The following is a 26,540-nucleotide window of genomic DNA, read 5'->3' on the forward strand; positions in this document are numbered from 1 at the left end:
CTCATCTCTGGGTGAAAAGAGCAAGAACAGGAGGACACATCAAGATTGGAGGCCTGTAGGGGAATGGTCAGGAGTGGAAATGGCAAAAATCCCCTGAATGGGCTCTGAAGTGGACCCGGCAGTCCCAGCTAAGTCTTGAGGTGACTGTGGCCCCTATGAACAGCTTGGTGACAACCTCATGAGAGTCAGAAGCACCCAGCTAAGGCGCTCCCAGATTCTCATCCTCGAGAAACTATGTGAAATCACAAATGTATATGAAGTTGCAAAATGTTGGGGTAATTTGTGACACAGCAATGGGTAACTAAAGCAACTGCATCCACACGTCTGTAAATAGTCCTTCGTTCGTGTTTCCTGAACCACCTGAGGTGGATTCTGCTTTCTGACTAGTACAAGGGCTCAAGGCAGCAGCTACTCCACAACTGGCATGGAAAATATTCAATATCTGATGGCTTTTCTCCCCAAGAACAAAAAACTAACATGGGACTTTTATTTGTTCCAGGACTTGGCTGCTGTGGCTGTACTGATGTGCTCCGTATGAATATCTTCTGACCCATTCATCAGATCGGGGCTTCTGGGGCAGAGCTGCTGTCCTTAGTGAGGGCCTTGGACAGGGCAAGCCTATGGATTGAGGAAGGAATAGGGCCAGGGGAGCGGAGGAGGGCAGCGGCCAGGAAGGGAGAGAAAGGAAGTGAAAGGCAGACAGATAGGGAGCTCAGTGGCAGAATAGAAAATTCAGGTCTGAGTTAGTCCACAAGAAACCAGGAAGACATCTTCCCGGTCTCCACTGGCTCATCAAATGGGATCAAGATGAGAGCCAGAGAGTCCAGTACAGGTAAGAGTCCCTGGACTGGCAATTTTGTGTGGTTAATTTAGCATTATTTCTAGGTGAATTTTCTTCAAGGCACTAAATCCTGACAGTGTTGGACTCTCAGCCTCACCGCGATGTCTGTCTCTGCAAGCCAGCGTGCCAGCATCCTTGGGCCCCTCAGAGAGCTCCAGCCTAGTGAAGACAGCGCCCCCTCCGTGGGCGGGGCACTTTCCTCCCTGCAGTCAGCCGGCAGCCTCATATTACTGCGCGGGGGTGGGCCCCCCCACCTCTGTACAGCTGAGCAGCCTCGGGGCGCCCTCTGTGAGTCATTTCCTGTTATTCTCCTCGGAGAAGTCCTGCCATTCTTTAAAGCAAGATTTGACATTTTTGCAGGACTAACTTCTGGGGCCTTTTGGTCAAGAAAAGAAGCAGGGATACTTTCTTTTATATATACAAAGCCATTAATTGGCTTCTTTATAAAATTAGACTCCATTATAAGCTCAATCGGAGTGGGAGCACAGCTTTATTTAGTCCAAAACATCAAACAGTCTTAAAGGATTCTTTTAAATAACGAAGTGCTCAGGGGCAAGAAGACTGGTGAGGTAGGCTCTGCCGCCTTCTCCTGCTGAAAGCCGGCAGCATTGACTCCGTGGTGCACTCGCTGTTCAGCTGTGCATCTCAGGTGTGCCCACCTCTGCCCTGGAGAGGGAGAAGGGCAGGAGGGAGGTGTGGTCCAGAGCCATCACCGGAGCGCTGCCTGCAGCTGCGCTTCTGGCTCCAGGTACCCATCCAGCTCCAGAGGAGAAGTGCCTGATGAGGAAGCCCCAAGTCTGATCCCGGCTTCAGACCTAGCCCAGGCATCCACAGTACCAGCCGCGTGGCTCTCCGCCCTGTGCTCTGCCAGTCACTGATCTTTCAAAGGGAGTTTATCTCCCCTCAGCCCAACCCAAGAAACTCCAGGAATCAGTGGTCTCCCATCATCCACATCACAGACTGGGAACCTGGGACCAGTTGCCTAAATGACTTTGATTTCTCATTTCAGAGCACACAGAGCATCTAGTGCAGGGTTTCTCAAACTTTAGCGTACAGATGCATCACCTGGGGAGGTTGCCAAAATGCAGACTCTTTTCAGTCACTCTGGGTTTGGGGAGACTGCTGAGCTTCTGCATTTCTTCCAGGGTGATGCTGATGCTGTTGATCAAGACCATACTTTGTGGAGCAAGGGTCTGGTGCAAACCCTTCCTCTAAACGGTTGGGAAGACCGAGGCCAGAGAGGGAGAGTGACTTTCCCGAGATACTTCATCAGGCTGGAGGAAGGGTCTCAGGTGAGCACACCTGTCTCCTGTCACCTGGCCTCCCTTGTGATTCAGTCCCACGGCTCTAGAGCGAAGTGCTTCTGAAACTTTAATGCACCTGAATCACCTGCAGCCTGGTTAAAATACAGATTCAGTAGGGCTGCAGGGGAACTGAGAATTTTCATTTCTAGCAAGCTCCCAGGTATGCCAGTACTGCTGGTTCTTAGTGGTGAGGCCATGGACATCATAGTTTATGAGGTGCTATTACATGCATTAGCTCCTCTGAGGCTCACAGCAGCTATGGGACATGGTCAAGCCAAAGGTATTTATTCTCCCCCAATATAGGTGCTTTCCTACCTGAGGCCAGCCCAGAGACGGGCTGTGCTATTGAGGCTGCTGCCGGAAAGAATTTAAGAGCAGGGCCAGGCTCACCTCAGGTTTCTGATGGTCAAGCCACTTACAGCTTAGTCTCTGTGAAAGTGTGCCCCAGGGCTATCCTTAACTACTGGGACTGAAGTAGCCAAGGCAAAGTAAAGTTGTGGCAGAGGTGGTGAGGGGCTTACCCAATATCCACTCTCCTCTTTCGTTAGTAAAAGAAATCTGATTTTATTAGAGGTGTCAAAGTGCCTACCTTAAAAAAAATACGGTTTTAAGTGCCCACCTTAAAAAATACAGTTTTAATTCTACCTTGAACCTAGGCGTAGACTTGCTCTAAGTTCTGACCAATGAGTTATAGGGACATTGCTGAATGAGGCTTCTAGATAAGCTCCTTAAAAGAGGGGGCTAAATCAGTTGATATATGCCTTTTTATCCTTTACCACCTCCTCCTCCTACCTGCCTGGAATACAGATGTGATGGTGGGGCTTCAATAGCCATATTGTGACCACGAGGCGAACTAAAGAATAGAAGCCACATCCTCAGGATGGCAGAGGAGAAAGATAGAAAGAGTGTGAGACCTGAGGGGATCATGGCTCTGCTGCACTAGCTCTGAACCACCTACTTCTGCACATCACATTACGTTAGAGAAAAAGAGATGAAGATTCTTTAAGCCAATCTTTAGTGAGTCTCTGTTTCAAGTGATTGTGGGGAATTTCTAACTGATACAATGGTTCTGTCATCAACTTTGAAGGGTGACACAACATTTCCTATGTATTCCATTCCCAGAATGAAAGAATAGAATTTAAATTGAATTTAAAATGACCAGAAATAGATAAATTTGAACCAGAGAGGGTACCGCTGGGTCTGTGAGTGCAGTCTGCTTCCAGCCCTGTGCCATCCTCATTGCAAGGACTCTGCTGCTCTCTCTGGGCCAGAAACATGGCAGACAATGGCAGCTGCATGGGTCTCACATCCATGCTACCCAATAGTAACGGAGTGACCTTGGACCCAGTCCTCAGTCTCTCTGAGCTTTAATCATTTTAAAAATGAAGACAATAATGACCATACCTATTTCATGAGGCAATTATGATCCTTAAGTGAGATATGGCTCAATTAGTATTAACATTGCTATGTATTAAGTATTTATTGATGTATATTGTTAGATTTTGAAGGGTTTGGGTGGGGATACAAAGATGTCAAAAGAGTAGTCCGGTTCCCCCAAGGAATCCCCAGTCTCATTCCTTTACTCTTCATTCCTTGACTCTTGTTGCCTATCTTTTGATTGTTAGGAAATTATTTGGATGCTGCCGAAGAAACAGCTCTGCATCCTGGGACCCAGCCCCACAAGCCTCTGGATGGACATTCTCCTGAGCGTCCATTTCCCAGGGTCCCTAGGGACTCTGCAAGGTGAGTTCTGAATGGGTTTCTCTAGTGCCCTGGACAGTTTAGAGGTCTTTAAGAAACTGGTCACCTCAGTGTCTTGCCTGGCCTTTCCATTTTGTCTTAGAAAAGTTTGTCCCTAAGTCAGTTTCCTTGGCATTAGAATGAGAAATATAAAACCACTAGTGACTCAGGGCTGCTGTGAGAGCTCAAGGAGGCTTGTAGGTGAGAGACTGGGTGTGCTGCCCATCACCCGGGGATAGTCAGTGTCCGTCCTCCTTCTGATGAGTCTGCCTGTGCGTCCTGGCCCCACGCAGCCCTCCTCTGCATCTCTCTGGCTGAGGGTCCACCTGCCAGGCCCCCCTGCTGCTGCCCAGAAGGTTGGTCGTGGAGAAATGCAGTAGCCCCCATGGTGCTGGGCCTAGAGGAACAGGAAGAAGGGGGAGTCACATGAATAATTACAGCAAACTGACACTTACCCAAGCAAGTGGGTCACTCCCTGGCAAGGCAGTGAGGGCAGCGCTGCCTCTGATGTCTGACGGTCTGAGGCCCATCTGTGCCCACCCCAGCACTGCTCCCCAGAGAAATACCTGCATAAGGGAACCTTTCCTTCCCTCTTTTCCAAGAGCTGCCTCATTCTCCTCCAATGCCTGGTTGGGGCTGTCCCGGCACCAGCCAGGTCAGGAAGAGCTCCCCAGGTACGGGAAGGAGGGAGAGCATGGTTTGGGGGCCAGGACCAGCTTCCTTCCCGTGCTCTCTCTCCACCCTGGTTGTTTAGCTGTGGCCAGAAGGACACATACACACACTTGCTTTTCCCAACCAGGGAGGCTCCCAGGTGATGGCTGAAGGGTTTTGGGGGTGAGTTCTGGGGACGACCCAGAACTTGCTTAGAACATTTCATCAGAGGAACCCGGGAGCCACTCTTGGTCCTCCTGGCCATCCCAGTCCCCCAGATGTCACTCGGCAGCTCCCTTCTCAACCGCAGCTCCACCACCTTTGTCCTCATTTCGTTCTGGGAATTAAGTGCAATAACCATGTAAGCCTCTTGGCATGTAATAAGCAGTGTCAGCTGAATCACTGTTAGTGTTGGTGCTATTCTCCCTGCTTTCACTGTCTGTCATGGCCTCAGCCTTCCTCCTTGGGTCAGAACAGCTCACTGGAGAAGTCAGTGCTGACTATGTCCCTGCCCAGGGCAAGGTGCACAGCTGCCGGGTCTCAAAGAAATGCATGAAAGCGCTCCCCACTTTCCTAATGGCTCATGGACAAGATCTCAGTCAAGCACTGTAGTTTTAATGCTGTTGAGGGAGGGGTCTCTGGATCTTCTCCCCCGACACTGCATCTGGTGGCCAGCCATTCCCATTCTGAGCTCGATGGTGAGGGCTGGATGCTGTGGTCCATGCTTATCATTTGAGGGGGGAGGACGTGTGAAGCTGCCCACTGGCGGGGCACCAGAGCTCTGGGCTGGGCTTTTTGCCCGTGTCCAGGGAGAACAGGCCTCCCAATGCTGACAGGGGTTACCTCGGTGTCTGAGAGTGTGTGCACATATGTATGCATGTGTACGTATGTTTCCCTAGGGCTTCTAAATCTACCACACATTTTCTGATGAAGTACATGGTAATTTTATGGTTAGTAGAACCAAGTAAATTATAAGATATAGTTGGAGCAGAGGAACCAGGCCCACATCAGATGAGAATGAAAAGAGCAGGGCCAGTGTGGGAGTCATGGGTGTGGGGGATCTGTTCCTGCCCTGGAACCGGCCTGCTGTGTGACCTTAGGCAAGTACCTTCCCCTCTCTGGGCCTCTGTTTCCTCATCTGTGAAACAAGGAAACTGATTAGATGAGCTCTTGGTTCTCTCTGGCGCTGACATTCTATGATCCTCTCATTCTGGTGGAGACACTCTGGATCTCTTTTGGTCCCGTTACTTTTCAGACAGTTAGGAAATATGCTCCCTGGCTCTTTCTTGCCTTCCAGGGCTGGGTGACCCTGCATATTGTGCCTCAAGTTCCAGAGACCTAAATACTCCAAGGGAGCTGGTAGGGATAGACCATTAAACTCTGCAGTACAAACCCTCAGCTTCCACCAAATCACCAGCTTTCACCTGTTCCTCCCAAGCCCCTACCCAAGGAGGAGGTACAGCAGTGTCCCGTCACAGGCCTACTGGGCACAGATCACGGAAGATCACCCCTCCCAGAGCAGAAGGCATGGAGTGGTGCAGGATCAATGGCCTGGGTCTAAGAATGAAGTGAACATTCCCTGGAACTAGGAAGGGGATTTTCTTGAATGATAGAGACCTCAGTGCTTTGTGCACTCTCTTCAGTTTGGCTGGGGAGAAATTTTGAGCTAGGAGTAATGAGGATGTTCAGGGGTTGGGGCAGAACCAGAGCAAAATACCCTTGTAATGTTCAAGGGAAGTTGCGTTCCAGGCCCTAGGTGTCCCAGCCCTGGCAAAAGATGTCTTACCAAGCAGGGCACCAAGCAGGGAGTTGCCACCTTCAAGAAACCATGCAGGTTTAAACAGTGAGCATGACCATGGTGACTGGTGCAGGTGCAAGGCCAGGGCACCTTCCCAGATGCTCCAGACCTTGTAAGGAAGGCCTGGAGATATCACTCACTCCTGGGAGGAGGTAGAGAGAGGAAGTACCCCAGGGATGACTGAGATGAAGTTCTCATTCCTCGGAGGGATGAACATATGTCATTTAATGTTAGAAAAATAAAGTCATATAGCATTACTTGAGTTATAGTGCAGTAAAACCCCTGCTTGCTACATGCTGATCCTCAAATGGTCTGAAAACAGGAGGCAGAACTGACATCAGTCATCTCCCTGCAGAAGATCCTTTGCCAGTCTTGGCCCATCTCACTGAACATCCTCCACCATCCTCGGCCAGGTATCCAGGCTCCACTTCCCTTCCACAGGAGTGGCACCCACTGTGGACTGGTTTGTGTCCCCCGAAATTCATAGTTTGAAACCCTAACTCCCAATGTGGCTGTATTTGGAGATAGAAGATAATTAAGAAGATAACCAAAGTTACATGAAGTCATAAGGATGAGGCCCTAACCTGAGACTACTAGACTTCTTATAAGAAGAAGGAGAGACACCAGAGATCACAAGTGCACAGAAGAAAGGCCGGGTGAGAACACTGCGGGAAGGTGGCTGTTGACAGCCAGCAGGTGAGCTCTCACCAGAAACCCAACCCTGCCAGGCTTGATCTGGAGCTTCCCAACCTCCAGAACTGTGAGAAAATAAACTTCTGTTGTTTAAGCCACCCAGCCTGTGGTATTTTGTCATGACAGCCCACGCTAATACAGTATCCAAAGTCTAATGCTTGACACGCTGCATCAGAATCATCCAGAGTACTTGTGAAAAAAATGCAGATTCTTGGAATCAACTGCAAACCTAAAAAAAAAAAAAGAAGAAGAAGAAATCTCTAGAAATAGGGCTCTGGACTATACATTTTAGGATCACCCCTGGCAATTTTGACAGGGGCTGCTGGACAGGATACTCCTGTGAATGACATTTGGCTGCCCCTCTGCTGGTCCATTGCTGGGTCTCCATCCATCCTCGCTCTCTACCCTCCCCATCCAGAGGAGCCCAGATACAGCCCTGCCCCTTCCAGGAAAGCTCCAGCCTGTCCAGCCTGCCGTGACCCCCACTCCAGTGAAATCCTTCAATGAATTTTCTGCTCTGAGTGCCATGAAGCATACCCTAGGGAGATCTGAGATGGTTTGTCATGTTCCAGTCATTTCTGACCAGTGAGAGGGGTTGTGGGCCAGGATACACCTTTCTCCTTTGCATTAACAGTTGTTTCTCAACAGACACAGTTCCCACCCATCTGCCAGCTGCCCTTCTTCAGCTCAGCTCTAGCTCTGCTGTTTTATTGGCCACAGATGCAGACAGGTTGTTCTAGAGTTACATGTGACAAGTGCATGAACCTTCAGAGCCAAAACTGTGAGTTTGTTGAGGGAGAGGTCATCTGGGTGCCTCCCCTGGAACGCCAGCTCCATGCACAACTCCTGATACAGACAGACTCGGTCCCAGCTGGTTCACCACCCCAGCCTTGCTGACCAGCACCTGTCTTCATCTTTCTCCCAGTGGTTGGGTCACAGGTCAGAAGGGCACCATCTCTGGCCTGGGAGAGTAGGTATCTCACTGCCCCTCACAGGAAACTGTCCCCCAAGAGAACAGATTCTAACCTGTCCCTGACCCAATTCTAATCTTATTCTGACTATTGAAGTAATTTCTTTTCACTGTAGAAAACCTGGAAAGCACAGGAAATTAACTGCATTATTAAAAGTACATTTTCAGAAACCTCCTCTACCAATGCAACTTCATTCATTCAATCATTCATTCAGCAAATACTTGATCTAACAGTTCTTTCCCCAAATAAGCATTAGGGAGGGAGAAAATGAAGGTCACAGAGCAATTCTCTTTCTGCTTGGAATCACTAACATCATTTTTGATTTAAGATATGTAGTTCATTTCAATTAAATATATATTATACTGAAATGCTCCTTGGACTCATATTTCATCTTGGATTGAAATATCCATTAACATCCATTCTGTATTTCCTTTGTTCATTTAGATTAAGTTATATTCAGAGCTCCTGATTCTCCAGGGCCTGGCATAGCTCTTAGAGCACACCCTGCTTCTTCCAGCCCAGCTCTGAGTTTTTCCTCCAGCCGAGGGCTAAGAGGTTTGAGATCCCAAATGTTTTCTCTTCTTATAAGAATTTCTTCGGCCAACTTCTACTGAATCCACATCAGGCAATGCATTCTCCTCTGAACAGTGTTTTGTAAAGTGAAATGCCATTGTCTCAGGCTGGTGCCTTCTGATTTCACTGCCATCGCTGATTTAGGCATCTTTTCTTCTACCTACTTTTTTTCTCTTACTTTGAAATTATGAAAGTAGTTATCAATTATGACTCTAAAACAATTGTCATTTTAATGAATGTGCATCTATTTCAGAGATAATGTGAGCAACAGCGCACTTCTCCTGCTAGCACCGCCCCCATCCAATCCTATTGTAGCAAGGAACTTGGGGTACAAAATAAAATCACACCTCCTTTAGTATTCAAATTCATATAACTCCAAGCTCTGTTCTGTTCCCTGTGAGGGTGTCTTTCTTCCCCAGTGCCACTGGCTCACGCAAAGTTCAAGAATCTCAATGGTGAGTTCACTGCACTTAGTTCATCTGGCCAACTTGGAACCCCAGGGGAAAAGTCATGGTATCAATCCATTTCCTCCCAGATGACTCCTAGACCCTATGCAAATTGTCCCTCTTTCATCCCAGCCACCTTCCTGTCTCAGGAGTTTTGGTGGGACGTGGTTCAATGAATCACAGGCCTGCAGAACCCCAGACCTCCCAAACAAATATCCTGTTATACCTTCCCATAGAGCAATGGGCATTCCAGGTCCTGAAGGGCATCCTTAGTGCCTATGCCTTATCCCCTTGGGTCTCAGCTAAGCTCCAGGATTTAATCTTGGCTTTAGCACTTATTAGCTGTGTAACCTCTGGGACTACCTCTCTGATATCCAGGCTTATTATCTGTAAAGTCTGCACAAAAAGCATATTGAAAATGGCAGCCGCGTCCCAGTCATAGCTCCTGGAGCAAGAGGGTCATTTCTCTCCTGCCTGAGTCAACAGTGGCCAGCCCTCGGGAGAGGGGCCCTGCTTGGGAAGCCGATCTCAGAGTCTCAGAAAGCTGGATGCTGGGGAGGAGGGGCCCGTGGAAACCACCAAACCAGTGCTCCTCACAGCAGGGGTGGGACCTGTGCTTGTTAGGAACAGAGAACATGACCTACCCCCGACCTCCCCACCAGAGTCAGAACCGCTGGGGTGGAGCCCAGGAATCTAGTTGAACATGCCCTCCAGGTGATTCTAATGTACACTGAGATTTGAGAACCACACTCTAAACCATCCCATCTCATCTTTCCCCTACTGCCACCTCCCTGGCCATTTTACACCAAGGAACCCCGAGACTCAGCCACAGGAGACCAGGTGTCCTGAGTAGTCCCCAGTGGGGTGCCATTCAGCACTGTCTTCTAAACCTGCTCTTAGACCCCCTGTAATGGTCACCAAGCCAGCTCATCTAAACTGCCCTTTGCCCACAACTCCAACTCCCCCTCTCAAGATTCCGCTTCCGAAGCTCGCCTTGCCATGGCTTCCGGAACAACCAGGCCCCACATCCCAGTGGCTCTGCATGACTCTCCTCTCCTTCCTGCTGTAGCCCACAAGACTACATCCTTCTCTAGTCCTGGCCCCTTTACCTGAACCCTCTCTCAATCCCCTCAACACCACGGTTGAGCAGACAGACTAGTTAGATTCAAGTCCTGTCCCGCAATGGCTGTGTGACTCAGGCGAGTGACTTAATGCATTTGGGGCTCTATTTACCCCTCTATGAAATGGAGGCGACAGCCTCTGTCTCTCAGGGCTGTCGTGAGAGTGAGATGATGTCCGGGCATAAGCCCTCGCCTGTACTGGCTGCTCAGTAAATGGGGGTGACCATCTTGCTAAGCAATTAGCTGTCAGGAGGTGGAGAAGGAGGAACAGAGCCCACCTCACGGACGGTGCTTACAAGGGAAGAGAAGGGGAGGCAGGCACTGGAGGAAGGTTACCAAGTGAATTACATTTCAGGTCCTCAGTGCTTGGCTCCCCACTCCTCCTCCACTTTGACTGAATGGAATTCTGCTTCTAAACCCGACAAGTGCGTTTCTCAGTGAGGGTATCTTTTCTTTTATGTGTCACTGCTCCATTCCCGAGGCCCCAAGGACAGTCCCAGGCCCTAGCCATGGATGCTTGAGTAGGCAGTAGGTGGCTGGGGAAGGCGTGCTGTAAGTCTAACCCTGGTACCTGGGGCTCCTGGCAGGTAGCGACACCTCGTGGACTGGCCTGCACTTGCATGACTGTCACATCGTCGTCCCTCAGTCTTCCAGCGCAGTTGTGGGAGCTGCAATGAAGAAGGAGGCCATTCCACCTGGAGGTGAGACACTCTGCACAGGGGCCAGACTCTGCCACTTAGGTTCTGGGGACCTGGTCATTTACTTCACCTCTCTGATGTTTGCAACCTCCTCTTCAAAGTGGGATAATAGGTGTGTCTATCTCATAGGATGAAACGAGATGATATAAGTAGAGTGTGAAGGCCTGGAGTCTGCACACATGTCATAGGCACTCAGTAATGATAGTTATTTTTGCTGTTACTATCATCTCCCTGACTTGGGAGGCACCAAGCCTAAGAGGACTTTCCAGACCTCCTACTCCAGACCCATCAATTTCCAACTGGGAGAGCTGCCCAGGACGAAGTTGTAGATGTGGGCGAGGTATGAACTGTGCACAAGTCCCCTGCACTGAGGACCCACCTCCCAGCTCTGGCAGTGCTGGAGGCGGAGGTAGCTCCCAGCTCTTGGGACAACCTCAGCGGCAGGCAGCTGCCTCCAGGTCCTGCTCTTCTGGGGATGGCCCACCTCTAGCGACCCACTAAGCGGGGGCTGTAAAAACCTGGCCACCTGCCTGATGTACGACACCTCTGATGTGCATCTGAGTTCCAGAACTGCCCATGGGTCAATCACAGCTGACCTTTCCTCCTGCCCAATCCTGCCACCGCCCCTTCCTCACAGGTGCTGACCCAGGGCTCTCCTCTGTAGGCTGACCTCTCTCCCTGAGAGTCTTCCTGACCTGTGGCAGGAGGTGGGCGAGGCATCTGTCAGCTGATGGCCACGTCTCCCGGCTCCTGGTTCCTGCCATCTCCACGCGAAGGTACAGAATTGACGCCTTTGGCCACACCTGGTGGGTAGGAGGCCCCTGACTCTGAAAGATTAGTCACCAGCCTCTGTGATGTCACCAGAATTTCTGCAGCCACCTCACTGTCCTCCCCACTGCTAATCTCCTCCTCCTTAAATCGGTCCCTTCACAGCATCCTTGGTGACCTTTCTAAGTCCCGCCATGTTGCTTTCCTGTGTAAAATGACTCCTCTTTCCCTATAAGACACAGCCCGAGCTGGGCTCAGTGCGGGGCTCCTGCCCATCCCCCAGCCATGCAGCCCCCTCTCAACTCTTTCCCCAACACCTGGAACTTTGGTATTTCATACAGTATATTCTTTCCTCTTACGTTTTTGCAGGAGCCCCTCCCTCTGTTTGGAATGCCTCCTGCTCCCCTTCTGAAATGTTTCCCAGAGTTGAGCAATCCCTCCGGTTTCTTGTTCTTAGTCCCACATTGCTGGCCCCCGATGCACTGTCATTGCCAGCTTGATGGACTGTCTTGCTCTCTCCCCTTAAGGGTGGGGACTGTGCCTCAAGTCATCTTGGTGTCCCCAGGCCCTGGCACAGAGGGAATGCCCTGTACATGACACAGCCCCACAGGGCCAAGTTCTTAAATCCACCTTCGGCTGAGGGGCGGGTTAAAGGACTAAGGCATCTGAAACTCAGTCTTTCTTCCAAAGTCTCTGGGCTCGAGAGGAGCTGCCTGAATTGCAGGGCAGTTCTGATCTAGGGATCTGACTTCAGGCAGCGTGTGCCCACCGCCGTCCCCATGGGAACCGTGTCAGGCAAAGCTCCAGCTCAGAATGAACAGCCTGCCTCGTGCCTGAACCTGGTGGGAGCCGACGTGGGCACAGGACTGGCTCGGGTCACCCGCAGCCCCCACCTCAGGGGGCCAGAGAGGGGCTGCAGCTGTAGGGACCAGGTGGGCAGGTTGCCGTGGAAACCAAGCTGCTCTTCTTTCCCTGGTGCTTGGAGTTCTGACAGGAAGGCCAGACTCCACAGAGCGCCCTCACCCCTGGGCTCCTCCTCACCCTCTCAGTCTGTGTCCAGGGCACATCACGGGCTGGGGCTCAGAGGAGAACGGAGAGCAGAGGGACCAAGAAAGTGGCAATGACTCTCTCCCACTGCCATGATTCCTGGGGATGGTTACTGCCTGAAAGAGTTGGCTTGTCCAAGGAGCAGTAACAGAAGGAGGCAAGAATCACATCTGGGGAACCTGTGGTGTCAAGAGCCTTAGAGTGGGAGACCTTGTGTTCTCATCCTTGTCCTCATACTGCAGAGCTGGGGGTCAACCTCTCCATGCCCAGTCTCCCCACATATAAAACAAGGGCCATTTGATCCACCAGATATCCATCAAGTATCATTATTGAAAGTAAAGTATAAGCTACAAAGCCCTCGACCATGTAAGGAATTGGTGCAATAGCAGGCTAAAAACGTCATCAGTATTCAAAACAATTAGATAAATGAAAGCATGACAACTTGCTAATGGATTAAAAGGAGGAATTCCTTTATTCCTTCGATTAGCCTGAGCTCAGTACCTCTCTCTCCAGACAGGCATGGTGCCGGGGGCTGGAGACCCAGGATAAGTCCTGGACCCTGCCCTGGAGGGACTCCCAGGCTCACAGAAAGGGTTTTTGTTGACCTACTTTGTGGCCAGCACTGTGAAGCATGCCAGAAGAGACAGTCACACTTTTCTCAAGGAGCACAAATAAAACTTCGTACGGCGATGAACACAAGATGTATGAAATACAGAAGGAAGGTAGTAACTTACTGGGGAAGAAGACCTCCTTGGGTGTCTGCTGAGGAAAGGAAGGTTCCTGGGATGGAATGGATATTGAGTTAGAGGGGGTGAAAAATAATTCTCTGGTTGTCTAGAGCAAAAGAAATCTTTGCAAAATATGTTACTTTCTGGAAAATAATTCTCCTTTAATACACTAAAAGTGAGCACCCAGGTCCAACATGTGTGTGTGGGGAGGTTTCCCTCACATTCAACAAGCAAGTCTGGTTTGACACCCAACAAGCTGGGTGTCACAATTCAACTCAATTCTGACACCATCTACGCAGAGATAGCATCAGATTCCACATGCTAAGGGCTCAGACCTGCAAGACTGCTCTCCCCTTTAGATGCCAATTGCAAGCCCAGGTTGTCACTTGCCCTTCTGACCAACTGGCTATAGAGCAGGGGTTCCCACCACCCTCTCCTTGGGTTGGATTAATTTGCTAGAATGGCTCACAGAACTCAGGGAACCCATTTGCTCATGAGATCACAGGTTTATTATGAAAGGATATAACTCAGGAACAGCCAGATGGAAGAGATACCCAAGGCAGGGTATGGGGAAGGGGCACGGAGATTCCATGCCCTCTCCCAGCCCCACTCTCCCAAATCTCCATGTGTTCACCAACAAAGAAGCTCTCCAAACCCACCCCATCCTTTTGGATTTTTATGGAGGCTTCATTACAGAGGCACTGTTGATTAAGTCATTGGCCACTGGGGACTGATTCAATCTCCAGCCTGCTTCCCTCCCCACAGGTTAAGGGATGAGATCAAAAGTTCCAATCCTCTGATACATAGATGGTTCTCCCTGCAACCAACCGCAGCCTTAGGTGCACTCCAAAAGTCACCTCATTAACATAGCAAGAGACACCTTTATGGCTCTCATCACTTAGGAAATTTCAAGGGTTTCAGGAGCTCTGTGCCAGAAACAGGGAGATGAAGATCAAATATATATTTCTATTATAAATCACATCACATACATGCACTGCAATGTTCAAAGCAGCACTGTTTACAATAGCCAAGACATGGAAGCAACCTAAATGTCCATCGGCAGATAAATGGATAAAGAAGACATGGTGTATATATACTATGGAATATTAGCCATAAAAAAGAAGGAAATAATTCTATTTGCAGCAACATGGGTGCAACTATTAAGTGAAGTAAGTCAGACAGAGAAAGACAAATACCATATTATATCACTTATATGTGGAATCTAAAAAAATGACACAAATGAACTTATTTACAAAACAGAAACAGACTCACAGGCATAGAAAACAAACTTATGGTTAACAAAGGGGAAAGGTGGGGTGGGGGGAGAAACTAGGAATTTGGGATTAACATATACACACTACCATATATGAAATAGGTAAACAACAAGGACCTACTGTGTAGCACAGGGGACTATACTCAATATCTTGTAATAACCTAAAATGGAAAAGAATCTGAAAAAGAATATATATGTATGTATAATGGAATCACTTTGCTGTGCACTTGAAACTAACACAACATTGTAAATTAACTATACTTCAATTTAAAAAATTTTTAAATCACATAACATAATGCATTCACTAATTTCTTAGCTTCTTATTTTCTGCGCCCCCCTCCCCCCAATTTAGAATGTAAGCTCCATGGGAGCCGAACTTCGTCTTTTCATTTCTATAAGCTTAGCACTCAACAAAGACACATCATAGGTTCTTTTGAAGCACTAGTAAAATAAGTAAATACAGAATGAGGGCAGATAGGTATTGAACAAATGACTTGAAGAAATGCTTTATATTCTCAGTGATGTAAATTGGTCACAGAGTAAAATCCTGTCATCAGGCCTTAAGCGTGGCCCAAAAAGTTCTGTCATGTAGAATGTGTGTTGCATTATCACGTCTCACCAAGTGACCAGGGTAAGCCAGCCGCCAAGGAGGGGAGCCAATCACTGATCGCTGTCTGTCTGAATTTGTATTTTCATGGGATACGTCCTCACAAGGCACATTATCGTGGTCATTTTCAGAATTATGTGTTCGATGTCTGTCTCCCAATTAGACTGTGCGCCCTTGGCACTTAGTTGGTACTCAATAAATATGTGTTGAGTGAATGAAAAACTTCATATGAGGATATAACATGAGTTTGGTTTGGAGAGTCAGGGAATGTATTCTCAAGTGAGTAATATTCAGTCTGAGGAAGAAGGATCACTAGAAATGAGTAAATGAAGGGAAGGGGAGGAAATATATAAGAAAATAAGAAAGAACATCTGCAGAGTCTCCGAGTTGGAAGACAGTGTGGTGTGTTCAAGCATCTGTTAAGTGGCCCAGTATCACTGGGGCATGGAAATGGGGGTGAGGTGGGGGATTGTCACCCTGAGGCTAAGAGATCATGAGAGCTCACGAGCTACTTCTAGTATCTGGGACTTCCTTGTAACAGCGATGGGCAGGCAAGGGGTTTTTGGCAGAGGTGTTTTCTGATCAGATTCTATTATAAAGAACATCCCAGGTGCTGTGTGGAGAGTGTGTTGGAGAGTGGTGGAGTGGCAATGGGAAAAACGAGGTGCAGAGAAATTGGATGACTTGTCCAAGGACACAAACGTACCAGCAGCAGAGCCCACCTTCCCTCATATCAACCCAGAGCTGTTTCCCCAGACGATGCCGCTTCTGAGAATTCTGAAGCCCGGGCTATCAGCTGGGAGGAGGAAAGAAAGTGGGAAAAGGGTGATTTCTAAAAGCAGAGAGCAACCCTTTTCTTGCAGTGCAGATTCTGTCACGTGGTGATAATGGTGCTCAGTCCTGAATGAAAGGACTCCCTGCTCCCAGCCAGCACTCCCAGCCACTCCCTCTTACTCACCAGAGCAGGACTTGCAAAACAGAGATCCTGGGAGATGGAGCCCTAACCATGGTCCTCAAATATTGGCTGTACCGTGTTTGTTGTAGAAAAAAAATTTTAATACAAAGAGAGTTTAAAAAAAAAAAAGGAAAAAAGAAAAATTACTTATAATTCTACAGTATACATACAAACACATAAACTTTTGGTGTCTTACCTCCCAGACAGTATTCTCTGTAGATAGCTAGAATAGTTTTATATTTTCATAAAATATAACAGCCTGTTTTAATGCCTTTGTATGAACATGTTTTAAAACGTAAAAAAATTTTTTATTGAGGTATAGTTGATGTATGGTGTACAGTATAATGATTCACAATTTTTAAAGTTATACTCCATTTATAGTTATTATAAAATGTTGGCTATATTCCCTGTGTTGTACATTATATCCTTGTAACTTATTTTATACAAATAGTTTGTACTTCTAATCCCTTACCCCTATATTGCCCCTCTCTCCTTCCCTCTTCCCACTGGTAGCTACTCTTTGAGTCTGCTTCTTAAAAACTTTTTGTCATAGAGATTCAAGCATACACCAAACTGGAGAGAATAGTGTACTAAGTTCTTACCTACCCCAATTCCACAATTATCTACTCATGGTCAATCTTGTTTCATCTTCACCCTTCCCCTCTTGGGTTCTTTTGCAGTAAATCCCAGACATTTATGGGTCGAATGACATCATGTCATTCGACCCATAAATACTTTGGAAGTTTCATCTTTTGAGGCAGTTCAGGCAGTTCAGATGCCATTGCCTGGGTGGACCACAGGAGAAGCATCTTGAAGAGGTTGCCAGGGGCAGAAGAAGTGCCATCCTCCTTCCCTACACCCACGGAGCTGTTGTGATGCCCAAACCCTCGAGCCTCCAGCCTTTCTACAAGCTATGCCTTAGAGCAGGGGTGTCGGCCTTTCTTGGCCTGTCCCTTCAAAAGTTTTGGTTCCTGCAGGGGGGAGACCAGCACTTCATAAGAACTGAATCCGGACCTGAAAAAGCCGTTTTTTGTTTGATTTGGGAAATTTTGTGTAAATGAAGTTATAATGCAATAAAACATCCAGCCAGTTTCTTGCAGTATAAACTGGCCTTGAGGAATGACTCCCACCCCAGCCCAGGTTGAACCAGGCAGCCTCAGAGCAGTTGGGGTGGGCTGGGACCCCTCGGCTTCACTCCCCCCTCCCTCTTGGTCCGTGGCCATGTGGACAGGTTATTTTCTCCTGCTCTTTTCTTTTACCAAATCTGAGGTCTTAGGCCTTTTTGGTAATTTCATTTCAAACTGTTCTTTCATAAGACCTGATCTATTTCTAAGTATACATGAAGAATGGGAAAATTACTCAAATACATTTTTCAATTAAATATTTTCAAAATACAAAAGATAAAAATTTAAAGTTTTAGTTGGGGAAGGGGAACAAAAACATTTTAATAAATGTGAGTGTTTGTTCTGGAGGCAGAATGTAGAGACAAGGAAGACACCCTGTGAATCCGTGCAGCCCTGCTCTCTGGGGTCAACGGTGGGGAGTTGCCTGTCCGGCTGTTCGAGGCAGCCTTGCTCCAGCCTGGGCGGCTATTGTGGACGCCAGAGGCACTGTGATCTAAAGTGCAGCTTCTTTGCTTCCTCAGGTTTCAGCATTTCCCATGAGATCGTTTAAAATCACATTTGTTACTTTACCATCTAATCACACATAAGCTTCCCCACCCCCTCCCCACGCCCTGCTTCCATCCAAGGAGAACACTATCTGGAGCACCAGCAGCCAGGGTGGATCTCGTGACGGGAGAAGGGAATGACACCCAAGAAAGCAGGATTCCTTGCACTTCCCGTTGAACGACAGTGAAGTTCCCAGCAGATAGGCTGAACCACCTCCCTGAGGACAAACAAGTGTAAGTCTTCGCAAAACTGGGGGTCCTGGACTTGCCTCCCCTCCCAGAGTCGCTCATAGCCTCCTGGCAGAACAGACGTTGGTCAGTGTCTTCTTACCATGCTTGATGTTAAGCTGAACGTATGTTCCAGGAGCTCATGGTTTCCAGTGGAGGCGATCTGGGGTAGAAGAGGCGACCTCTCACCTAGAAGACAATCAAGATTGAGCAGCAAAGGTATGACTGTGGGACTCGGGGGCCTGTCTCTGGCTAATGGTATAAAGATTTGTTTGGGGTGATATGGGAAGGATTACAGGTTTTGTCCGTGATCCAAAAATGAAGCATGTTTTGTAGGCTGTTTGAATACATGACCTTCCCCAAACACCCATAGCTCTTAGAAAATAGTTAAAATTAATCTGTTTGTGTAGAAGACTCCGCTGCTTCCCTTCCTCTGAAGAATCAGGGAAAAAATATGGCTAAATCCAAAAACTATCAAATATATATGCCACATTAACATCAAGCTTATGCTCTTCAAAGAGTCATATTGATATAAAGAGATGTTTTATTAGCCAGTGTAATTTCAGAAATTTTACCAAAGCTGTGGTAACAGAGGACAAATATCCTAGTAGTATTGATGAAAATTTAAATAAGAATAGACATAGAAAGCAGAGAATGCATGGTCTTTGGGTAGGAGGTGATACACTCCTTCAGAGATAAGCTTTGCCTCAAACTTTAGGCAACAAGTCCTCTTGTTAGAGAAATACGAGTAAGGTTAAAAGCAGTGGTTTCCACTCTTGGTCACAAGTCAGAATAACCGGGAGAACTTTTTAGAAGTGGACTCCTGGGACGCACTCAAGGCCTACTGAATCTGAAGGTCTAGGAGTGATTGCTAAGAATCTATAATTTTTTCAGTGCTCTCCAGAACATTCTGATGGGCAACAAGGTTGAGGAATGCTTGTTTTAAGATTGTGGTGAAAAAAGACAAACCCAGGTGACCAAGAGTGTTTTCCAAGCTTCAGGGAGAATTCATACATGTTCAGAAAGCTGACAACAGGTCGAACCAAAGCCACCTCTACTTCGTTTTTAGCCCTGAATCTGCAATCCAGAAGAATGACCCATTTAGAAGTTTCTATGGTTCTGGCTTTCTTTGGCTTTTTTTCCTCCCATAGTTCAAGGGCACTTAGTGTACATTTGATTCTTGATCATGATTTGCTCTTTGAGATTACCTGATTGGATCAGTGCCAGAAAAAGAGAGAAAAGTCTGCTATGATTGTTAAATGTAGTTTGAGTTGGCTTTCCTGGACTTGCAAAATGCAGCAGGTAGAAGCAATCCCACATATGTATTTTGAGTAACAGCAGCCTAAAGGTTGAGCTTTCCAGCCGCATGGCATGGGAGGAAGGAGAAAATGACGCCGCGAAATGAATTGCTTTCAGTTTGATGGAAGAATTTGTTTTGAAATAGCAGAAAGTTGGTTTCAAATGCTAGGAGGATTTTAGAGTGGTCTTAAAAAGTAGTTTATGGATTCCCTATCCACTCACTTAGCAATCAAATAATGGTGATAATAATAATAATGATGATAATAATAATAGTAATGAACAAGCATTTAATGTGAAACATCAGCATTTTTTTTTGCCCCAGGCATAAAAGTGGATCTTTGCAAGGATGGTTTTAAGAGAATCATCATCAGAAGGAAATGGAAAAAGAGAAGGGTCTGTAATGGTAAATGGTGGATAAAGAGTCTTTCACAAACAAATATTGCCAAAGAAATGCTGTTCTAGGAGGAGAAAAAACACTGATCACTGACTCTGGGCATGCATTCCCTCGTGTCAGAGCCCAATCACGCAAAAAGGCTCCTGAGACATCAGCTTTTTTATGAGCAGCAGCCCCATGGTTCCCATTAGCACCCGCTCCACCCCAGAACAGACCTGTCCTGGGTCCCACATACAAACCAATACCATGAGCTTGGAGTCCATGCCTCCTGGGCCCATGAAAGAAACAATATCCCTTCCTCCTCTGCAATTGCTGTGCCCTTTCTGGTACATTGCTCATTAGAGGGCTTGCCCTTTCTGCATAATCAGTTCCTGCCCAGATCTTACCTGTCCTTCAAAGTTCTAGATAGACCTCATTCTCCCCTAAGGCCCTCTTTCCCCTTCTCTGCTTCTGCCTCACTGTTTCATTTATGTTTCTTTGTATGGTGTATGTCCCCTGTTACAGCGCCCACCAGAGTGTGAGTTTCTGAATGGCAGGATCTCAGCATCCTTGATTTGTATACCGCCATCACAACTTTGTACACACTAACAGCTCAGTAAGGGCTTCCTGAATAAAAGTCATGGCTTGGGGTTCTGGATCATATGGGAAGAAGATTCAAATACAATAGCACCTTTTCTCACCTTCCTGCTTCAAGCAAATGTGTTCTCTCCCTTGCCTGCTGGTATTAATTCTGGGAGCTTAGAACTCTTTGTCCTTGGGCAAGATGTCACTGTGGTCCATCTTGCTCATTAGACCCCCATGGTCACTCTTCTTTCCTTGCTATTCATTGTCATGCTTTCCCCTGGTGCTCCAGAGAGGACTAGAGTCATGTTTCATGAACTGGATCGGAAGAGCAGGAAGAGGTCACAGTGACCACAGGCAGGTAGAGAGAACAGTGGCTAAGAGCACAGGCCTGTCGACGGAGCTGGACCTTGGGTAGTATCCCAGCTTTGCTATTTATTAGCACATCAGGCAACTCTCCCCCTTCCTTTTGTTTCCTCAACCGTGAAATGGCCATAATAATACCTATTTCACAAGATGATTGAGAATTTTAAACAGTGGTATGTATAAAGGACTTAGCCCAGCCTATTAGCTACTATTCCTAGTATTATTTAGTCCAATGCCCTCATTTTATAAAGAAACTGAGACCTGGAATTTCAGTTTTAGTGACTTATTCTTAAAGCCCACCCATTATTTAAGGTCACATAGCTGGTTACTGGCACAAGAAGCAGGGACCCATGTTGTGAGGTATTCCCCCTGCCACGTGGCACTGACTGGCTTCTAGGTGACAAGAGGGGAGCCCTCTTGGAGATGCTTTGTTCACATTCTGTAGGGAGGGGCCAAGGCACTCAAAGCCCAGCATGGATGCAACAGCAGATGTGAGCTTGACCTTACATTAGACACAGTCCTAGGGAAAAGGAGATGGAGTGAGTCGTGGCATTATTATTATTATTATTATTATTACTATTATTATTGTTTGAGGGGCTCACAGAGCTGACAGGCAGGACAAATTAGGGATGCTTCAGGCAGAGGAAGGCCTTGAATAGTGGGTGGGCTTTAGATAGATGGAGAAGGGGGGGTTTACTGTGCACAGAGGAGGGAGGGGTGCAGCAAGGAGACATAGGCAAAGAATCAGAGAAACCTAGAAAGTGCCAACTCTGATGACAGAAGTCAGAGTAGTGGTTACACGGGGGAGTCTTCTGGGGTGCAGGAAATGTGTATATCTTGGTCTTGGTACTAGTTACACAGGTGTTTGCATATGTTAAAAAAAAAGCATCAAACTGTAAAGTTAAGATGAGTGCCTCTTATTTACTTTGTGTGTGTATATATTACCCCTCCATTTTAAAGAAATCACCAAAAATAATCCCCCCAAAGAATCAGTGTTAATATTTTTATTCTTCACCTTCTGGACAGAACAGATAAGAATAATGACTTAGGTCACCAATAGGCTCTGACCTTGGCTATGTCAGCCTCAAGGCTTCAGTGCCTTATCTGTAGAAATGGGTTAATAATGGGGTCAGCTTGGAATGTCCTGGTTGGCCCACTGGTTCAGTGCTCATCCAGACACTGCACTATATCTCCTGCTCCCATCTATTCCAGTTCTGGCTCTGTGGAACATCAGTATGAGGGCAGGATAAAGGGAATCCTGGGGAAACCGACAGCATGATTGATGGATATCTGGGTTGTTGTCCCAGCTCTGCCTCTTTCTAGTTGGAGGACTTGGGCAAGATCCATTATCCACCTGGGTGTCAGAGTCTTTACCTGTCGTCTAGAGACCGTTGTCCTTCAGGGAGATTATATGGTTTGACATGAAATCAGATGGATTGGGTAGCACTTCTGGGTCAACTACTTAATAATTATGTTCCCTTGGGGAATACTAATGTTAACAGCAAACTTAATATATGTTTCCTTAATATATGTTCTAGTCATTGCTCTAAGCACTATAGATAAGCGTTCTTCTAAGCACTTATTTAATTCTCGTGATAACCTCTTAGTGCTCTTATTATGCCTGCTTTATAGATGAGAAAACTGAGGAGAGGGGAGTTAAGTAAACTTCCCAAGGTCCCACAGCTAGTAATTTTGCAGAGTAGGGATTTAAACCCAGATAGTCTGGCTCCAGAATCCAAGAACTTAACCATTACACGTTGCCTCTCTACATACCGGTTTCTTAAGCAATGGAAAATATTTCATTATATTGAGGGAGAGGTAAAAATGTGTTAAAAAATTTTAGAGAAATCATATATTAGATGAAATCACATAGTGCATTTTAAAGATCTGAAACACTAAGCATGCGCCATATACGTTTTAAAATGTGACAATTTCACTGAGACCCCATTTTTACCCAGTGACAGTACTTCATGCTTTACGCTGTGCCAGGCACTGGGGGCCACAGAGCTCTGGACAGAATAAATTTGTTTCTGCCCTCACAGGACTAACAATTGACTGAGGCAGACAGGTATTAAACAAACACACAAATAAACTTAATTATAAACTGTGATAAGTGTCAGGAAAGGAAAGGATTCTTTGGGACATCATCTTGAAGGTACCTAATTTAGAAAGGCAAGATCAAGGAAGGCCTCCCTGAGGAAGTGACATTTAATCAGTGGCCTAAAAGGAGACACACTATTTTTGTCAGAATTTGCCATTTGAAAGCAGAATTTGAGAACCAAATCAGAATGTGATTTGTGGAAAAAAGATTCCTTCAATGCCAATAGCCACGCAGCAGCACCAGACTTTCTGAGTACCTTTTGCTTCCCTGGAATAAACTGATGGGCTACATTATATTGGTTGGCATTTACATAATATTCACAGTGCTCTTGCCTTAGAAACTTGTCCAAAACCCATTTCTACCTGTCAGAATTTGCATATATTTTCTTTAGAAACCTAGCAAAGAAAAAGGGGGATTTTTATTCATGAGAAACATGTTTGACTCTAAAATAATTAATGTTTAAGAAGAAGATTAACAGCCACAGAATTGCCTCATGGAAAGGGGCCTCATATAGGTGCCACTGCTTTCAGGAGGTGTTCAACCAAGGCCAGACAAAGAGAGAAAATACTCCAGTGGGAGCCGTCAGCCTGGGTGTGAATTTGCATATTCTTTAGGGTCTCTTAGCCCACAGTGCACTTGTGCCTCTCCCAGCTAGAGTATGTGACATTCATATTATGATACATACAGTCATAAAAACACTCTAAAAACAGTAAGCCTTCACCAGTTTCTCTCATCTAGGTTGGTCCTGCTCGTCTTCAAAACCTTCAGGCACTTGTCTTTATGGCTTAAAAACTCCATGGTCAGAACCACATAATTTAGCCCTTATTTTTTTCCAATTATTTCCTAATTGTTAGGATTCTTTTCTCCCTGAGAAGTCTCAAAGGCCCCCAGAGCAAGAAACATGGCTTTTTGTCAAGATGGAAGGGCCTCAGTGTATACCTAGACCAATTCCCTCATTGTACAGGTGAGAAAACTGAAATCCAGAGAAAGATAATACGCAATGACTGAGCAAGGTTTATTATAGACCTGTGGCTGCAGTTCCAGTCTTCTAACTTTTGGCCCAGTGCTCTTTCCTCTGCACCACCTCATTTTCCACAACACCTCAAAGAGCTAAATGCACATTAAGCCTTTAGCAGTTACTGAGAATGGAAGAATTTCTGAATATTTGACAAAATGAGAAAGAGCTAAGTCTTCCTGACTCACCCTGCAACCTCCAGCAGCTCAGCTGAACACTTCCAGGCTATGGCAGTTTGAAGAGAACCTCTGAACCTTAAAGGCACAAGGCCATGTTCGTATTTGACTGTAGCCAAGAGAACACAGATCTGTTGCCTCATTCCCTAGAGAGTCAAGAAGCAAAATAAATGCGAAAGGCAATCCTCTTATTCCTCCAGGAGTTGCATCCAGAAGGAAACTGAACACATCAATCATGTCAGGGAGAAATACTTCTGCCAGGTGCATGATCAAACCCAATTCTGATGTTTCTTACTGCAAAGTCAACCTGTCCTTAACTAGACAAAACCTTAGTTTCCTCACAAGATCACCCTCAAAATGAGTCAAAGCCATGGCATTACTTCCAGATTCATAAAACACCAGCACTCATGAAATCTCTAGCTTACTTAAATATACCTGGTCATGTTTTAAAAACTATAAGAACTCACAGTGCTTGTCAGCCTCCCTTACCGAAGAATTCTGAAGGTCTGTTAATGATATACTCTGAGAGGGACCTGTTGAAGAGGATAGGAATTCTGTTGGGGAGGGTAATAGGAGTAGGAGAAAGAAGAAAGATTCTATATGTTTTTAATAAAAACTCTTATCCACAGCATGAATTCCCTTCAAATTCTTGAGTATACTGTAATTTGTATTATCTCATTAAATAAACACTTTTATTTTGGGCAGCTGAACCATATTCAAAAGTATTCATACACTAAAGGTGGGGGATGGAGAAATAAAGTGGAAACATTATGAGTTTTTAATATTGTGTTTAATTGTAAATGATCTCAAATGTTTATTTAGTTTGTATGCTGAGAACTAGTGGTGTGGAATTGAAATAGGCTAAATGGCTCTTGGCTATTAACTCACATGTGTAATGGGAAATTTTAAAGTTACATTGTGCCTTTGCACAGCACTTAGCTTACAAAATGCTTTCACATACATTACTCGCTTCTCCCAACAACAGTGTCAGATTAGCAGGGCAGATGTTAGCATCTCCAGTTCACAAATCATAGAAATGAGGGTAAGACAATTCAAAAAAACCTAGTTAGTGTCAGAACCCAAGCTTCCTCTCTCCAATTCCAATGCTATTTTAACAAAACCACACTACCACTCTGTTTTGTTTTTGTTTGACTAATTATAACTTGAAGTCTCTAGAACTGACTCAATCCCCCATCCTGAGTTTCTGGGTCCATAACACTCCAGATCAGGCGATGAGGAACTTGATTTCTTCCTTACTGACAAAAACATTTTCCTTCATTCTGATTATGTTTTCAATGGGTTGGGGTTGTGAGACAAAGACCCTTAAGAAAAGAATATTTTTCTCCTCTTCAGCTTCATTTGGATCTCTGTTCTGTTGGGCAGAGATGTTTTGATTATATGCTTGTTAGGCACTTTCTCCCAAACTTGCACATTTCTTTCTTCCTTGAATTACTCCTTTCTTCCACTTTATCTCCCACAGGAATTTGATTATTCTCAGCACTATAGCCTGACACACTCATTGAGCCCTACAGCAGTTACTCACCAAGCCTGGTAGAAAGCCATTCCCACTCAGTTCTCACCCATCCCCACAGTTCTTGTTCAGCACCATGGACAGCTCAAGGGCATACTAGGCCTTGCCTTGCTCTTTCAGCAACGACTGATGGTGTATGTCGTTTTCTCCACACTGTAAATACTTTTTGTTGTACTCCATCCCTGGACAACAGATCAGCTAGCTGTTATCTCTGAATCATTCGGAGGTAAATTATACTCAGCAAAGATTCCCATAGCCCCATTCCTTTAGCACCAGGGACAACTCAGGACTATTCAACTTCAAAGACAACTCAGTGATATTTTTCTGTTGTCCCAGATAGCTGAGGCTCAGTCTCTGACTACTGGGCAGGAGCATGGATAATGTGGTCTCACTTTCATCACCAGAAACAGCTTATTGCACTTTCCCAGTGGCATCGCTACTTCAAATTCTATCTCTTCTCTGGATAGCTTACTCACATGTCCAGTTTCCCTGTTGCTCCCATCAGATGCCTAACAATTAAAATTTTCAGGGCAATGGACAGCTCAGATAGACACATATCAGTATCACCAACTATCTAAAATGCTGACACTTTAGGGACTGCTCTAAGTCTTCACTAATATGGCCACATCCCTCAAAACAGGGACAGTTAATTCCATATTCCCATTAGCATATATCCTTAGTGCTAAAGCTAGCTAGGTTGCTCATTACACTAACTAAAGAGCCTAACCACACTCTCAGCACCATGCACAACACAGTTTCACTCAGATGTGTCAATGGCTTGGTTACTGTTTCTCAGCACCAGCTTAGTCACATTCACAGTCCACCCATGAAATGTCCAACCACATTCTCAGTCCTAGTGACATCCTGATAATATGCTTGCTGTTCCACCAGGCATCCAAGTCATGGAAGCAGAACCTGAAGCAGCTTATTATCATGGTTCTACTTTTTGGGTAGCCCTCATAACTAGTTTAATCATGTTTGTAGTT

The 26,540-nt window shown here is 46.2% G+C and overlaps 1 protein-coding gene across 7 annotated transcripts in view; it reads left to right on the top strand.

The window, feature by feature from the left end:
- SCN11A (sodium voltage-gated channel alpha subunit 11) overlaps positions 1–26,372 on the top strand; it is a 155,457-nt gene extending 129,085 nt beyond the window's left edge. For 6 of the 7 annotated variants that reach the window (XM_082413722.1, XM_082413719.1, XM_082413723.1 and 3 more), the window contains 2 exons: positions 500–18,117; positions 18,248–26,372. The gene's annotated coding sequence lies outside the window, so the exon portion shown is untranslated. The remainder of the gene's footprint in view (positions 1–499; positions 18,118–18,247) is intronic. The other variant, XM_082413718.1, reaches the window with a different exon arrangement.
- Positions 26,373–26,540: the final 168 nt, after the last annotated feature.

This window comes from Balaenoptera physalus (assembly GCF_965194825.1).
Source record: "Balaenoptera physalus genome assembly, chromosome: 11".
NCBI lineage: Eukaryota > Metazoa > Chordata > Mammalia > Artiodactyla > Balaenopteridae > Balaenoptera > Balaenoptera physalus.